At 41.4% G+C, this 17918-nt stretch overlaps 1 protein-coding gene across 1 annotated transcript in view; it reads right to left on the reverse strand.

Annotated features, from left to right (window-relative positions):
* The window catches only part of NAV3 (neuron navigator 3), an 803480-nt gene extending 801873 nt beyond the window's left edge, over positions 1 to 1607 (reverse strand). The window contains exon 1 of the mRNA XM_064590847.1: positions 1325 to 1607. The gene's annotated coding sequence lies outside the window, so the exon portion shown is untranslated. The remainder of the gene's footprint in view (positions 1 to 1324) is intronic.
* Positions 1608 to 17918: the final 16311 nt, after the last annotated feature.

Genomic DNA, 17918 nt, shown 5'->3' on the forward strand with positions numbered 1-17918 from the left:
TAGTTATTTTTTTTCACACAGGAGTTGCTATGCCTTATCTCATCTTTGGCAAGGTCTCTCTGTACTCCCCATCCCCTTGATTGTCTTAGCACCTTCCAGCAGAAGTTGCCACTTCAGCCAGCTAGGACTTTGGGAAGCAAGGTTCTGGACCTTCATTATGAGCTATTCATTCCAGTAACTGGGAGGTGTAAAACTGAATGAGGGTTAAAGAGAAGATAATTAAGGCAACAGTAGTTGTATGTTCCTCATAAACGGGGGGGGGGGGGGGGGGGGGGGGCTGTCTCTCAAGTCCCCTAAAATGAAATATCGAAGAGGGGAAAGTGTCTCTCAATTTAAGAGGGGAGTTTCTATAGAATAAGACTGGATTTTTTAAAACCTAGATTTCTTGATATCCATGGCATATGTGGATTTAAAAACATATTCAGCCCTTGCAATACAGGTCATACTTGGAACACAGAAGCGAGCTGCAGAACTCTGATTCTGACATACAGACGCCCAGCTCAGAATGCATTTCTGCAGAATCGAGGGAGATCAATAGACTCAGGAAACAAATATGTTGATGGATGAGGACAAGTCTGAAAACGACCTCGTTGAGGTGGCCACGCTGCAGGCTTCACAGCTCTTCCCATGTTGGCAGAACGGGAGGGTTACCAAGGATTCCTCCTTTCTTTTAAGAGGGAGACGATAAAAGGAAACGATGGGAGGAAAAAGAGGGAAGGGAGGGAACAGAATGGAGCTGGTGATGAGAAAAGAAAGAAAAGAGAACGAGGAAAGAGAAAGCGAGAAACCCGAAGAGGGGCGGGGGAGTAGGAAGGAAATCTATGATGTTTGGACGCTCGCCAGCCACCCAGCCGAGCGCTCCATCGCCCCCAAGCCTGCCTCCCTCGCTCGTCTGGAGCCGAGGGGTTCCCCGGTTGCGCCGCCCTGGTGCGGACAGGCCTCCCCCAGACCCCAACCTCGCGCAGGCCAAGCGAGCTGCCCCCAAATAGCCCCCCGCAGCCCGCCCACCCGAGCCCGCCACTCCCTGGACCGCGCTCGCCACCCCCGCCCCCGACTGCTCCCCGCGCCCCCATCACTAGTCTGGGGAAAAGAGAGAGATGGAAACATCAAAAAGGGGAGGGGGGCGACCAAAAAAAAATTTTTTTTAATAATGTGATAATAGGTCCTGGGGGAGCAGCGGGGAAAAGACCCGTGGCAGGCACCTGGGAAGGAACACGCTGTTGCAAATACCCCGGGCTGCGTTGGGCTGGGCGATTTTCCACAAAAGGAAGTTTGGAAGGAGCGCTGCGGTTTGCAATGGGAGAGAACGGGAGCCCAGCGTTACCTGACTGAGGTCCAGCCGGCGGGCCGCGGAAATCCTCAGGTTTGCGATACTGAGCCACTTGATCAGGTTACTATGGAAATCGTCTTGAGAAGGGAAAAAAAAAAACCCGCAGCCCAGGCACATCCTCGTCACTCCGAAGGAAACTGCTGGGGCCGCCAAGCGCGGGCGCGGGACCGGGCGCGGCGCCTCTCCCGGCCCGGCTCGCTCTTTCTTCCCTCCTCGGCCGGGCCGCGCCTCCCCGCCCCGCGCCGCCGCCGCCGAGCAGCCCGCGGGCCGAGCGAGCCCTCCGCGGCGCGCTGCCGGGAGCGAGAGCGCGAGCGAGCTCGCAGCCGCCAGGCGGCCTGGGCGCCGAGTGGCGCTGTTTCCCAGCCGCGCAGCTGGATTTAAAGAGACAGACGCCTCGCGGGGTCTGGGGCTAGTGCCCTCGAGAGGAGCACGCAGGGCGCCCACCTCTCCGCCCGGGCGGGGTGGACAGAGGAGGCCCGGAGAGAAAAGTTTCCTGCGGGGACGGCGGTGGGAGCGCGTGAAGACCTGCCTCGGCCTCCTCTCCGGAATGCAGAACATAGGCTGCAAGGAGAGAGTAAGAGGGAATTTTTTTTCCCTCCCTGGGAGACTAAGGGGGAAATGATTTGTATGCTCAACAAGTCCTGCACCTATTTTCAGCTGCGCTCGTTTTCGTCCTTGTGCACCGACTTTTTTCATTGAAAGCACAGAGACAAATGGAGGTTCTTTCCTTGTTTTATGTCAGACTCCAAGCAGAGAGACACATGGGTTTGGAGGGAAGGTGGTGGCGGGAAGATATAGCTGTCAAATATCTTGAAAAATCTTATTTTCTCTCTCTCTCTCTCCCTCTCTCAGCCAGCGAAGCATCTCCTTTTTTCTCTCTCTCTCTCTCAGCCCTGGAGAACAGGCTTGAAGGTATATTCCAGCCTGTAGTTCAGCATCCTCCCAGAGACCACCTTCCAGCCAGCACCTCTTCTCTACGGCCATGAATGCGAGCTTGCTCCTGTTGCTGATAAAAAGCAAGAATCCAGCAGAAAGAAGCATCTATCTGGCCCTTTTCCATCCCTCGCTAAACCAGCTTTCATTGGGCACTTCTCTCACTGCTGTTGCAAATAAGGCTCACATTTGTGCTGTTTCCAACACACGGTCCAAAGAGAATGTGTTTATAAATTTACGTGGTTTAATGCCACCATGTATTTATTTGAAGCATCAGAAAAATCCAATCAATTTATTTTGCTATTCTAACAATCACCTTTCACTGCTTTATATACTTAACAGTCTTTTTGTGGCACAAGTTCAACCCAAATTTTTGGGGGGTGGGGGGCAATAAGGAAACTCTCCCTTTGGTCTTGTCTAGATCAACCAAACTGATTCCACAGAGTCACTTGTGAATAGAGTAGCAGATGCTCAATAAGCTCAATAAATGCGAATGACACTCTTTTGGGTTGATAGAAAGTATTTTCAGAAGGAATGCATCTATGTCTAGATTATCAACACCCTGTGGGCAGGAGTCCTGTATTACTCCTATATCTTAGAGCTTAAATATTTTTATGAGCCCTGCACAAAGCACAGAGGCTACATTCTAATTTGTGTCTTAAATTTCTTTTTTACCTCTCCCTACAGTCTTACCCCCAGTACTCACACCTGCTCCTTATGTCCATCTTGTTTGTCTTTTACCTGGCTTCCAGAGCAAGCCTTCAAAATATAGTAGTCTTATCTAAAATTCTTCTGTAGTTCTCCATTTCCCTCAGGAAAATGGCCATTTTTTTTATTATGGAATAGAACAGTGTTTCTCAAATTTTAGCATGCATCAGAATTACCTGGAGGCCTTATTAAAAGATTTCTAGGGCCCATACTCATGCTCAACTTTTCCCTTTCAATAGGTCTAGGGTTAGGCATAAGAATGTACATAACAAGATCCTAGGTGATGTTGATGCTGTTGGTCTGGGACCCACACTTTGAGAACCACTGGCTTTGATCATTTATGATCTGGCCCCTTCTTATTTCTCCTGCTTCATTGCTCCCACCTACCTCACAGTTCACAAGCAAGGCAAACTTACTAACCTATGCTATGCTTTCCAAATAGTACCCACTCAGCCCCATCTTGCAAATGCTATTCTCTGCCAGGAATCCTCTTCCCTCCACTCTTCCCCATGTCCCACTGCTCCATCTGGATAACTTGTTTAACCCCTAAAACAAAACTTCAGGATGCCTTGCCAAACACTCCCGGGTCCCACATCTGAGTTTAGGTCCCACTCTGTGCTGACTCTGTACCCATTTTTCACACTTAAGTGTAATAATTGTATATTTATTTGTCTGCTTCCTCACTAGCCTGGGTATGCTAAGGTCAGGGACTATAGCTTATTTATCCCTGTATCCCCAAGTGCCTAGCACATTAGTCAAGAAGTTGCAGCTCAGTAAATGGGAGCAGGGGACAGAGGGAGCAAATGAGAGTAAGAGAGATGACATTTTTCATTGATGATGATTGCAATGATGTTCAAAGACAAAAGAGTGACATAAGCGAAGTAGTAATAACATTAGAAAGGACAGAGGAAAAACAGGGAATTAACATTTCTTAACTTTTAGCATATATCAGATACTGAGTTAAGGGCTTGGCATACTTGCTATAGACAATGTTTGTGTCCCCCCAAAAGTCATATGTCAAAACCCACCCCCCAATGTGCTTGTATTTGGAGGTGGGGACTTTGGGAGGTGATTAGGTCATGAGGATAGAGCCCTTGTGAGTGGGATTTAGTGCCCTTGTAAAGGAGACCCCAGAGAGCTCCCTCACCCCTTCCTCCATTTGAGGACACAGTGAGAAGATGGCCGTCTATGAACCAAGAAGTCTGTGCACACCAGAAACTGCCAGGGCCTGGATCTTGGACTTCCCAGGCTCCAGACCTGAGAGAACTAAATGTCTGTTGTGTAAGTCACGCAGGGTCTGGTATTCTGTTAGAACATCCTGAGAAGACTAAGGCAATGTTATTACCTCCTCTATTCCTCAAAGTAGCCCTGCAAGATCAATATTAAATGACATATGAGAAATTCGAGGCATGGAAAAGTTCAGGAACTTGCTCAATATCGCACAGCCTTTTGGTGGCTGTTTCGGAGCTAAGGTGGGAAGGATATGCTTTACTATAAGCACCATAAAGGCAATTTTCCACAGGTAAAAATAAGTTCAGTGGGTAGCCTGTTAACATTCACAAGTTTTTGTTACTTTGATTAGGATCACTTGACCTCTCATTCCCCTCCCCTCCAGAAGGGGGTCTGGTTCACAGGCTAAGGTAGAGACCTCTATGGCTTTTTTGGAACTCCCCTGACTCAACAGTCTACTGATGTGAAGGGCCTCTCTGGGGGCTGCTGAGTGGTCTTGTTCTACCTTTGTATCATATCCTTAATGCTATATAGATTTTTAACTGACCAACCAAATCAGACAGATAAACATCTGTTATAGTGGCAAGACCAGAGCAGAGTCCTTTACTTGTCTATATTTCCATTATACTACATTTTACTATCAGAGAGGTAAACATTAACTGGCAAGAAAATATGTAAATATATTAAAAGTATGATAAATAAAACTTGTGCTCCCTTTGGATATTTATCCAACCCCCCCCTCCACACACACACACACACACACACACGAAACAAAAGTGAGCTTGTTTTTGTAACTGGATATCATGGACATTTGGGATAAGTCTGCAATTAAAAGTTTAGCTAATTTTCTATAAATATACCAATTTTCATAGCTAATAAAATCAGTCTTATATAAACTTGGGAACCACATGACTGTAGAATAAATCAGTACTTTCCTCTAGTGATGTTTGTTTTCCTTGAATGTTGTGTCCTTTACATAGGATTATGCTAAAGTCATGAAATTCGGACAGCTGGAGGGGATCTTTAAGGGAAGTGGTTCATAACTTTAGCTGCATACTGGAATCACCTGCGGAGTTATCACAACTCTCGATGCCCAAGTTGCACCTCAAACCAACTAGATCAGAACGTCTAGGCTTGACATCTTGGCATCAGGATCTTTAAAGCCTTCCAGATGATTTTAATGGGGAAGCGGGACTGAGAATCACATCTTTTGAGATGATCTGCAATGGAACTCAAACCTGGCTGTTCATTTGAATCACCTGAGAAATTGTAAAAGGCTACCATGCACACGCTCACCTTTCGAGGTTCTGATTTGGTCTGGGTGGGGCCCAGTCCTTCCTATATTTAAAAGCAACCCAAAAAATAAATAAATAAATAAATAATAAAAAAATAAAAGCAACCCAGGTGATTCTGATGCTGAGCCAGGATTAAGAATCACTATATCAGAGCAATGCTTCTCAAAGCAGTCCCCAGAACAGTAGCATGGGCATCACCTGGGAACGTGCGAGAAATGCAGATTCTGACCCCCACCTCAGATCCACTGAATCAGAAGTGCTTGTGGTGGGCTCCAGCACTCTCTATTTCTACAAATGCTCCTAATTATTCTAATACACACTGAAGTTTGGGGACCACTGCCTTATAATATGGTATTCGTGGCATCATTCTCCTTTAGAATTAAGAGTTCAGCATTACCTTCAGCAAACATCTATTGAGCTCTTACTATGGTGGTTCTGACAATCATTTCTAACAAGTTTCTAGTGATGCTAATGCTGCAGAACCAGACATCACACTTTGAGAACCACTGTCCCATTATGTGCCAGTCCCTATAATTAAGTATTAAGAATCCTGAGATTTGTTTTATTTTTTGTTTTCGAAGGGGACCATAGGGGTGGAAAACGTCCTGTCTTCCCTTCTAGCTTCTTTGGCACGTCTAATAGTTAAATTGACACCAGGCAGATGAACAAGAGAAAAACAAATTTTGTATGTATGGAGCCCCAAAGACATAAGACCCCAAAGACAGGCAGTTGAGGCTCAGACAGTAACCTGAGCTAAGGAGAAGGGATTAGGGGTCTGGGGCTTCAAGGGAGAAGAAGACAATTCACAGGAAGAGGAGAAAAGCAAATGTTTAGTAGACAAATGTTTGCCATGCCACACAGATAAATGTTTCTAACACAAAAGTTATCTTTGATATCCATTCCTGGTCCAGGTCTTCCATCTAAATTCTTTTTAATTAAAAAAAAAAGAGGCAGGGACGCCTGGGTGGCTCAGTCGGTTAAGCGTCTGCCTTCGGCTCAGGTCATGATCCCAGGGTCCTGGGATCGAGTCCCCAGAGCAGGGAGCCTGCTTCTCCCTCTGCCTCTCTCTCTCTCTCTATCTCTCATGAATAAATAAATAAAATCTTTAAAAAAAAAAAAGAGGCAAAAATTTTTTTTTCCTTGAGTCTGACAGGTCTTAATTGCCTTCGGCTCAAAATAATCCACATGCCCAAGTGCCACAGTTTGGGGTCATGTATTCTGCTCCCCGTCAGAACTTATCTCAAAATGAAATCAATGTGTTGTGGCTACATCAAGCTTATAAAAAGAAATTTCTTGTCCCTAATTCCCTAGAGTAAAAGGTTATGGGAGGATTGTGTGTGTGATATATATATACATTCTTACCTACTCTTACATACTGGGTCAAAAGAAAAAAAATGAGTATTCAGAACTAAAAGCTGCGGGCACCACAGTTATAGACAAGGCTGTGAAGAGTTCAGCAGCTGTACTAAATCACACAAAAACTTTAGGAACAAAAGATGATCCCTTCTCTCCTCGAAACAAACCACCAGATCCAGGGCATAAAAGCTGATGAAAAGTTTGCCCTCACTCGCTACACGAATGAGCCGATTTGCTTTCCCCAAAGAGGCGACTCTTCTTTCTGTAGTAGCTTTAAGAAGAAAGAAAAACCTGGCCATTCTCAAAAAGTAAATACTGTTCTTCTTGGTGCCTTGGTGTGAAAGTAGCTACGCAAACCCTGTCCATCCTAACCTACAAACGTTAAAAGAACCCCTGGTTCCCACAGCCCGGGCTTCCTTCCAGGGAAAAGCACAGAAGCGCAGATCACTGAAAGCAAGCACTGTGTCACTAATCTTTGCCTCTAGTCAGACAGCCAAAGAAAACCCCCAACCAGAGACTCAAAAGAAGACACCCCAGACCATGAAATCTCCTTTCATCCTTTTAGCTGCCTGAATTGATTTCAGGCTACTAACCTGGATCCTTTAGGGGAGAATCTTTTGGGGATAAGCTCCTTTTCTTAGGATGAGACCCTGCCTCTCTACTTGGCAATTGCTTTTGAAAAGTTCCAAAATAGACTGCTAAACTGCATTTTCTTTCTGAGACTTCTTTAGGATCAATGGCATTTCTGTGTTTAACAGATGAGAGCTCCGGGGAGAGGGTCCTAAAAGAGCTGCCAGCCACAACATCAGGTGCCAAGTTGCTGACAGGAGAAAGGCTTTCTAAGAGTGATCTGCCAGCGTGCGTTTGCCTGTGCTTTCTCAAATAGCCGCAGTGTTAATTACTGCATCGGCTACTGAACTACTTCCTCTGGAAAGCTCTTCAAATTTGAATGAAGTCTCCTCCTACCAAGGCTGGAGGGAAATAATCGTCACCACCAAACTGCAAAATGTCACACAGATTTCTTTTTATAGGCATATACACTTATATAAGCAATGCAGCTCCATGAAATGTAATTAAGTTGCTTAGGTGAACAGGGAAGAGCAGTAAGTAGCCTTTAAAAATATCAGTTGTGAAGGAGAAATGTAAAGGGAACAAAAAGCAGATAAAGATGATGACAAGAAGGGCATGTAGGAACATTCAGGAAGGGAGTTGCTGTGAGTGGCAAGGTAGCCTTCTTTTGGACAGTGTCAGTTATACACAGATATCTGGGGTTGTTTCATCTTGGAGTTGATCTCCATGGAAAAGATAATAAAAAGCTCAGTTTTCAAATCAGAGGACTCTTAAAAAAAATAGATAACTACCTGAATTTGAAAGTAGCAGTGAAGTTACATAAGAAAATGTTCCTGTTCTTTGGAGATGTCAGCTGAACTTACACTGAAATGGTCACACACACACACACACAGCTGATTTAAGAAGAGGAAGGTTTGTTTCTTATTTGTCCATGAAAATAAGAAAGTATCTCCATATACATATATGTGGAGAGAGGATGCAATTGTGACCAACGTTAATGAAAGGTGACAGAGGTGAATAGAAGTGAACTGTAATAGATGTGTAATGTTTCCGCAGGTTTAAGATTTTTTTAAAGTTAAATTTTTAATTAAAAAATGATTAATAAAATTGCTGCAAAATAAGTTACCCAAAGGCATAATAGGAAAAGAGCTTACAACGAGGGTCCTGAAAATAGGTTTCAGTCTGTTCTAAAAACCATTAACGGGAGATTGGCGATGTGTTCCCCTCTCCTGTAACAATTATTGTTGTTAGAGACGTGGCACACACGTTTAGCACATCATATATTCCAAATATTGCAGCATACTTCTCTGCACCATGGTGACCTTTTTAATATTCTGCAAATTGATTTCCAGGCCATTCCCACTACCCCTTGTTTATAGCCTTGGTTACCCAGAAGAAAATGAGCAAGACTGGCCAGCTGTGCGTCCTGCATTTCTGTGCTCATCAGTGCTCAGAATCACATTTCTCTCTCCCAGAGGCCTCATAACAACCCTTATTGTTGGTCTGGAGATCAGCAGCACCAAGAACCTTCTACAAGGACAGGTTTAAGAGCTATAAGTGGCTGTGTGATTCTCAGAGGTACTCAGTTGAACACCAGTAGCCGATGAATACTTTTCTGTACTGCAAACTATGACAGTAAAATTAAAAACCTCTAGAACATGTAGAGTGTATACAACTCTTGAAACCATGATGTAATCACCTTATTAATGTCTTTTTCCAACATTAAATCACCTTTGCTTCTTATGAATTTTGGGATCCATAAAAATATCCTTCCTTAGGCTAAATTTGCACAGATACTGATCCTACTGACCCATGCTAAGGTTTTCTCTAAAAATCCCTGCAACAATCAATCCCTACCCCCGAGTCACACCCAGATCATGAAATAAGAGGAAGTGGGCACCTGCCTTAAGCTTTATGACTTAGAATTCCCTAGGAGACCCACATTCCCATAAATAACAAATAGAAATGGAATCAAAATAAGCCAGGGTATTCCATTTCTTCAAGGCAGCTGCTCTGTTTCTGTTAGATTTTCTAGAAGGTATGGAGGAAAAAAAAAGATTTTGATTTCCAATACTTGGTCAACCCTTACTTGCACAGATTTCTTCTCTTTTGGGGGAAACAAGCAGAAATGGAAGAAATAGCTAGCATGAAAATAAAATGGAACAGAGAGTGATTTTTTTCCCACATGCCAGAGGATAGAAAAGATAAAGTTAGAAAAAGTTCATCACTTCTCACCTCACACTGATAGTGCGTATCAAAATTTAAAGTTTGCAAGGTAGACACACCATGAGAAGAACGTTCTCTTTTCCTTTCAGAAAGAATCGGGTAAGAGAACTTCTTTCGAGTAGCTCAGTATATGGGGAGAGGAATCATACATTCAATTGACCTTATCAGTGAATACAGAGCCACACTCTCAAGAAAAGCTCAAGAATAAAACAAGTCATACATCAAAAGCTAGTGTCACCCCTTAATTATTTAGCCCTGTAGAGAATCTAGTTGCATATGTGAAAAGTTCCGAAACATAAGAGTTTTGCTCTTCAGATCAACAGGTCTTTGTAAAATGTGTTTCCTCTACAAGGAATCCTATTTACTTCTATGTGTTTAAAGCTCCAAGTCCTAGTGGCTGTTACATGGAACAGGAGGGCGAGGGCACAGTCCTGACCTTCCGTAGTAACTGGGGGTGGGTAGAGATGAGTAAAATTTTACTCATTTTTATTCCACCAAGCATGGTGACAGGACCGTACCTTTTTCTAGTACTAAGGGATTGACTAGGGCCTGTCTGGGGAGGAATTTCATTAGCATCCATTTATGGGTTATTGGTTTCTGCTGATATTTTTGGCAAGGTACCCTTAGGAACTAAAACACCAGCACAGACCAACATATTGATTTGCTTATTCCACTCTCACAGAATGCCCCCTTCACCATAGCTGTTGGGAATTCAGACATAGAAAAGTTAACTTATTATATATATATATATATATATATATATATATATATATATATATATATATATATGAATAACAGGCAAATAGAAGATATAGCCCTTGGGCAAAATAATTAGTTAAAAATAAGATGAAAACAGCTGGTTTTCCATTAACTTCATCTAATCCACAACTACCTATTACTTCATGCAATCCCAAAATACTCAAGCTACACATTATAGTTTATGTAATATAGATTAGATAGATATTTAAATCTATACTGTAAATGTGATTTCCTGCATGAAAAACTTTTAAACCTGAGTTCCTAATATATTACATGTGAGAGCTCAGTCTACATGTGTGATAAGAATGAGCTATCACATTTCTGATATTTCATTAAAATCCACTATTTAAATGCTCCCTATTGACACCTAAATAGTATCATAAGCATGGGTAGGAGAGAATGTATGTACACATGGGCTTTTGACATCCTAGTCTCAGAAAATGCTCATTTACTGTTTCTTAAAAGGAACATATTATTTAACTTAATAAACACCTCTGCTCTGTTTATAACAAACCAGGGTACTTCATTTTGAAACCCCAGACATTTTACTCACTGTACAACACTTCCGCACAAACACTTGATTCAAGTCACAGTCTGCAATCCGAGATCCCGAAAGGACGGATAGGGACTGAATCACATGATCGGGAATGCGGAGTCATATCTCAGCTCCTGTAATAACTGTCATAGGAGAGCAGATGTGAAATGCTGTCTGTCTCCTTGATGTTTTGCAGACTGGTGAGGTTTTCCTAGTAATTTACAAACTTCAAGTCATAAGCACTTACAAAGCCAGTTTCATTCCCAGCTTAATCAGGAGTCTCACCTAAAAGGGTGACGCTTACTACTTCTGTCAACTATGTTTGTTCTGTGTTAACACCAGTTATCATTAATCCACAGGAGAATCAAAGCTTATTTAAGTCTCCCCCTCTTAGATGTACACAGTATCCAGTTAGAATGATGGCTTCTGGTGCCGGTAAAGATAAATGACTATCTCCTTTACAAGAAAATTGTACTAATATCTCTAGAAACATCTAGATAAGAACCATTTCTTTCCTACCAATGCTACCAAAGGGGCTTGAGTGGAGAAATATAAATGGAATGCTGGTCATAAGAACACATGCCCAAAAAATATTTCATCAATTTAAAAATGAAGCAAAATTGAACAAACAAAAAAATCTCAGAGAATGATGGATAAATGATAAGAAAATATGTCATCCTTCCAATTTATTTCCTGACTCTGAGATCCTTAAGAAGTGATGAGATTTTCATGAGGAAAAGCTTAAAGTTATCACAGACATATATTTGTTCTACTGAAGGCAAGTGTAAACCCCTGGCAAACCATATGCTTTGAAACATGTATATCCATAAAATTTACTCAGGAGCATCTGACTTCCTTTGAGAGTTATAGGAGATGATTCAATCAATATATTCATTTGAAAACTGAAATCCAAAGTCTGTAGTCAGGATTTATGACCATTTTATTACTTTTTTTCCTCCTAAACTTTTCACCAGCCCTTCTACAGGCTGTTTTATCCTGATGTCTGTGGGAGGTTTCCAAGTCTGTTTCAAAGATCTAGAAAGAAGAGAGTTTACAGCACGTTATTTCTGTAGACCATCTCACTATTGAAATCCTTCAAAATTCTTTAACAGGAACTCTGTGAGGACATGCTCTACCCACACAAGTTGATTATATTTATGTCTAAGATATCAATTAAAAAAATAATTTTGGAAATAATCTTCAGGATCATAACCTATAATTTCATGATTTCTGAGTTTTCCCGAGTACATATCAAGTATCCAAAGCAATAATACAATAATACATATTTTCCCCTAACCTTGTTCATAAAGCCTATTTGGTTTTACATTATTTTTAATATAGCAAAGACCTTTACTTCTTGCATTAGCATTGTAATTTAATAATTCAAATATAGCATTTTCTTCTGTTTGCTAAGATTTCATCATTTCAATATAGTTTATAATTTTGCTTAAAATACCTGTTTTTTGCCAAAGTGTAAATTTATATGTATCTCAAGAGTTTTCATGGGGTGGAATAGTAAGAAGGCATTTCTTAAGAATGATTAATCAGGGGTGCCTGAGTGGCTCAGTTGTTAAGTGTCTGCCTTCTGCTCAGATCATGATCCCGGGGTCCTGAGATCAAGCCCCACATCGGGCTCCCTGCTCAGCAGGAAGCCTGCTTCTCCCTCTCCCACTCCCCCTGCTTGTGTTCCCTCTCTTGCTGTCTCTCTCTCTGTCAAATAAATAAAATCTTAAAAAAAAAAAAAGAATGCTTAATTGGCAAATTTATATGTGGCAGTTTGACCCCACTATAAGGAATTGCCATTCCTGCTCTAAAGAAGCTTTTTGTCTACCTGGGCTGACGGCCTATGAAAATAAAACACTTAAATAGTAATGCTTGAGAAGATAAACTACAAATGAGTAGTCTGCTATTAAGAACAACCAAAGACAATTTTGCAACACTTAATTTGAATGTTCTGAGGAAATGTGGTTAAAATAGGCCTTTAATAGGGCCTTGTCGAGCCTTGATACTCAAACTGTAGTACAAAGGACAGGTGGCAAATTCATTACCTGGAAACTGGATACAAATGCAGAATCTCAGGGCTCAAGCCAGACCCATGAATCAGAATCTTCATTTTCACCAGATCCCCAAATCAATTATATGCCCATGAAATTTGAGACTATATCATTAGGAGAAAGTAATCTTGACTTGAGCCTAAAATAACAAAATAGGTGAGATTATAGTTATAAGCAGAGTCTACATAGTGAAGGGCCCTGAAAGTTCAACTGAATTCATTTTTGTGTTTGCAGTGATCAAGGATAGGCTGTATTAGAAAAGAGATACATGGGGGCACCTGGGTGGCTCAGTTGGTTAAGCGACTGCCTTCGGCTCAGGTCATGATCCTGGAGTCCCAGGATCGAGTCCCGCATCGGGCTCCCTGCTCGGCAGGGAGTCTGCTTCTCCCTCTGACCCTCCCCCCCTCTCCTGCTCTCTCTCTCTCTCTCTCAAATAAATAAAATCTTTAAAAAAAGAAAAAAAGAAAAAAAGAAAAGAGATACATGGGGAACAAGGACACCAACAGGAAACCATAGCCTGAAGAAGATACACCATGTATCTTAAGGATTGCCCATTAAATTTCCTTTCTTCTGTGAGGAGAAAGAGCTAAAGACAAAAATCTTACATGCACCCAAAAAGGAGAGAAGTGAATCCAATTGATCAGAGCCTGATATTCACTGAGCTGTGTCTTGCCAGTGGGCCTGAATTCTGTTCTTCAAAAGCATGAATTAGCCTGGCTGCTCTTTCACTATAGAACTATCATATACTTCTTGTTTTTGTGAATTAAACACACCAGAGCAGAGTTCACACATCCCACCCATCTGGGAAGAAGCTGGAAACCTCTGTCTTCGTTCTTTGTTTTGCGTAACAGTGGACATGTGGGGCAGACTCCTGGTCCTTGTTGGGAAGCTTATTAATTAGGTACATTTTTGTTGGTCAAGTGGATACTAGTTGGTCATATATATTCAAAATATGCAGGATTTTTTGTCTGACAACCAAACTTCCAGAATCTATGGGAGGTAAAAAGCCCCTCTTCGGAATTCTTAATCTCAGAAAACAAACTGAGGGTTGCTGGAGTGGGGGGTGGGGGGGTGGGAGCGATGGGGTGGCTGGGTGATAGACATTGGGGAGGGTATGTGCTATGGTAAGCGCTGTGAGTTGTGTAAGACTGATGAATCACAGACCTGTACCCCTGAAACAAATAATACATTATATGTTAAAAAAAAAAAAAAAGAAGAAGAAGATAGTAGGAAGGGAAAAATGAAGGGGGGGAAATCGGAGGGGGAGTCGAACCGTGAGAGACTATGGACACTGAGAAACAAACTGAGGGTTCTAGAGGGGGGGGGTGGGAGGATGGGTTAGCCTGGTGATGGGTAGTAAAGAGGGCACATATTGAATGGAGGACTAGGTGTTATATGCAAACAATGAATCATGGAACACTATATCAAAAACTAATGATGTACTGTATGGTGATTAACATAACATCATAAAATAAAATTAAACAGGGGCACCTGGGTGGCTCAGTCGTTAAGTGTCTGCCTTCAGCTCAGGTCATGATCCCAGGGTCCTGGGATCAAGCCCCGCATCAGGCTTCCTGCTCGGCGGGGAGCCTGCATCTCCCTCTTCCTCTGCCTCTCCCCCTGCTCATGCTCTCTCTCTCTGTATCTGTGTCTCAAATGAATAAAATCTTTAAAAAAATAAATAAATAAAATTAAACAAAAAAAAGCCTCTCTTCAACCCAACACCCCAGAATTGGAGATTTATGGAGAGGGTAGCACTATAATATATCTTGCAAAGTAGGAAATCTTCGAGGATAAAAGACAAAATCATTCAAAACTACACCAGTTTAACAGGTGTAAACCAAGACTATCCTTTTTTTTTTTTTTAACCAAGACTGTCCTGAGCAAACCTGTGTTATCTGATAAGTTATAGCGTGCTTGCACAAGAAACTAGTATAAAATGCCCTAAAAACTTAGAATGTAAATACAATGAAATCTCTTCCACTTTTCCAAATAATATCTTGAGCCCCTAAGTTCTTTATTTATAGGTAGTCATGTGTCTTCTTTAGAATCCTCCCTCCATCAATCACAACCTCCAATGTTCACACAACCCAACTTACACACCCAAGTGGTAAGAACACGGGAGTCATGTGCATTGCTTCTTGCTGCTATGCGGTGTGCCCTGTTGCAGCTAGTTTCGCCAAAATTCCAGAGTCAGTGCAAGTCCACCACTGAAGTAGTGACTTGACAAGCCAGATCCAAGCACAGGCCACAGGAGCCCACTCCCTCAGTGCCAACTAAGAACAACAGTGCCCTTCTTGAGCTCCCGACATTTGTAGCTTTCAACATTTTGGGGTCTGGATTGGTTCAGTGTCAGCCACCCACAGACCACTTCAGTTTCCCTCCCCAGCGTGTCAGGCAACTTTTCATCTTAGATTCTCCAAACCCAAAGTTGCTTCTCCTCTGAGGAAGGTAACACTGAGTCAAAGATAGTTTTACCCTGCTACTGATGAACCCTTATATCTTTGTAGGAAGATGAATGTTGTTGACACCTTTTATGATTCCAAGACAAAATTTTTGGCACCTCTCTCAAGAGAGATTTAAAAAAAAGTAAACTCTGATATTCTACTATGCACAGATTAACACAATAGAAATGTGTCTGCTATTTGCCAAGGGAGTGTCTTCTGATTGAACAAATACCTAGGAAGAGTATTAACTTTGGTGTTGGGGATGGAAATGATGGCATTATCAACGACAGCCCCTTCCCAAGGAAAACATTACTGAACCTAGAGACTGATTGGGCTTCTTAATAGACCAAAATATAAAAGAGGGAAAGACTAAAATAAGGTCAAGTGTGAAACAAAGTTTTCAGTCTGAGTGATGAGAATAATACCAATGCTAGGAATGAGTGAGAATTAAGTAAATGTAGCTGATTTAGGATAAGAGATTATTAATTTAGCTGGAGAAACATAACTATTGAGCTAAGAGTAGAACTTGCAAGTGGAAATTTCTAATGGACAGTTTGAAATTTTAAAGAATAGAGCATGGTTAAGGATTAGAAGTGACTATACAGAATTGGGAGTCTTTCACTTTTAGAGGATTGTAGCTTCACAGATGAGCTGATTATTGGTAAAGAGAGGGATGAAAAAGATGAGCCATCAAGGAGGTCAAAGAAAGTATGGGCAGAAAGACAGTGCAGTGTTGACTTGGAAATGGAAATGAGTATCAGTGAAACACAGAAATCTGAAAAGAGAGATAACATGGAAAACCTAAGAAATTCAACCAGATGGAAGTCAACAGTATTGAATGTCGTGGGGAGATGAGAAGAGACAGAGTCTGAAAATAAACCCTTGGATTTTATTCAGAGGGGAAGGCACAATGTTTGAATGCCATCTATGTGCTAGGTGCTTTTACTCACATGAAATGTTTTAAGAAAAATTTCCAGCAGTGTTCTTGGTTGTGGAGACCAGACAGAGAAATTTGGCAGGGAAAGAACCAAGCAACACCAAGTGGGGCCTCAGGAGAACAGTAGGGTCAAGCTAGAAGGGTTTTTTGTTTTGTTTTACTTTCTTGTATCAAGGTGGGCAAACTACTTGCTTGAAAGCAGGAAGAAACCTAGAGGGAGAGAGATCAGAGGGGTTATGATAGAAGCTAAGTGATTCCAATGGTAAATGTTAAAAAGTGGAAGTTTTAACATTAATTAAAAATAATTAGCAATTTTATATTCTCTATCAAAGAGTTAATTTCATTTAATTATGCATGAAATGAGTCTATGGTTCTTTGTCAGCTCTTCTTGTCTCCCTGCCCTTTGCTTTTATGGCTTTGCATTCATAAAAACAAAGTCTTTTTCATTCCATTATACCCTTGTGAACAGTTAACTAGTTTTACGAAGAAATATAAATTCTGAGTAATCAGCCTAATTGTTGACCCATTTCTACATTTATAAATTATTTACAAAAAAATCCACCAAGGAATTTCAAATCTTCTCTAAAAAAACAACCAGATGTTGCTCACATCATTTATTATAATAAAAAACTTTTAAAGGTTTTTTCTCATAGCAGCGATACTCCTATTCCCCCAAATTGTTTTGCCTTCTAACACACTGATGTATCCTAAAAAGTATATAAATGTATCTTATGAAGTAGAATAACTACCAAAAAGTAATGTCCTCATTTCCTGCATTACTAAGCTCCTCCAAATACCAAGTATTATAATGCAGTATTCTAAACTGGCAGTTTATTTCCTGCATTCGGAGTAAAATATTGTCTTATCTAAACCAGGACGAGTAGTACCTTCTCATCCTTGTCATTCCTCTTAGCGCTAGCAGCCCAATTCCCTAGGATCAGAACCAGTCTCAGCTGCATCAGCTGCTCCCTGACATCCCTTTGCTAACCTCCCATGCCTAAATGTCCCTTGGGCAAGATAAAATTACAGTGTAATAGAATATCACTTTCTCTTACAATTAAATCCTATCCTAGACATGCAGATACAACAGCAACTTCATCTCTGCCCAACAGCTAGCCACTTCTGGGTGATGATTACTAAGTACAGTTACTTGCCCAGAAACCAGAAGCAGAGACTTAGATGAGTCACACATCGGTATTGCACACCGAAAGGAGGCAAGTGGGCTGAAAAGAAAAGCAACAACTGCCCGAGTTCATTGCCACATTAAATATAAAGCAGAGTAGAATTCAATCAACAGCAACAACAACAAACTGATCTAGTCTTGGTGGGAAGTAAACTAAAAATACTTGAAAATAATAAAATGATTCAAACATGGCAATAAATATTTATTACCTTTAAATTTGAGCTGATTTTTTCTGACTTGAGAAAGGTAAAAACACAAGTGAAGTAATAATTGTAAAAGTACTTCAGAATATCCTATAGCTATTTCACAAGTTTTCTCAAAGAATCTCATGAGCTATTGATGTATGTAAAGCTAC

The sequence above is a fragment of the Mirounga angustirostris genome, unplaced genomic scaffold (assembly GCF_029215605.1).
Source record: "Mirounga angustirostris isolate CCGP_5_RB_7025 unplaced genomic scaffold, mMirAng1.0.hap1 SCAF_5, whole genome shotgun sequence".
Taxonomy (NCBI): Eukaryota; Metazoa; Chordata; class Mammalia; order Carnivora; family Phocidae; genus Mirounga; species Mirounga angustirostris.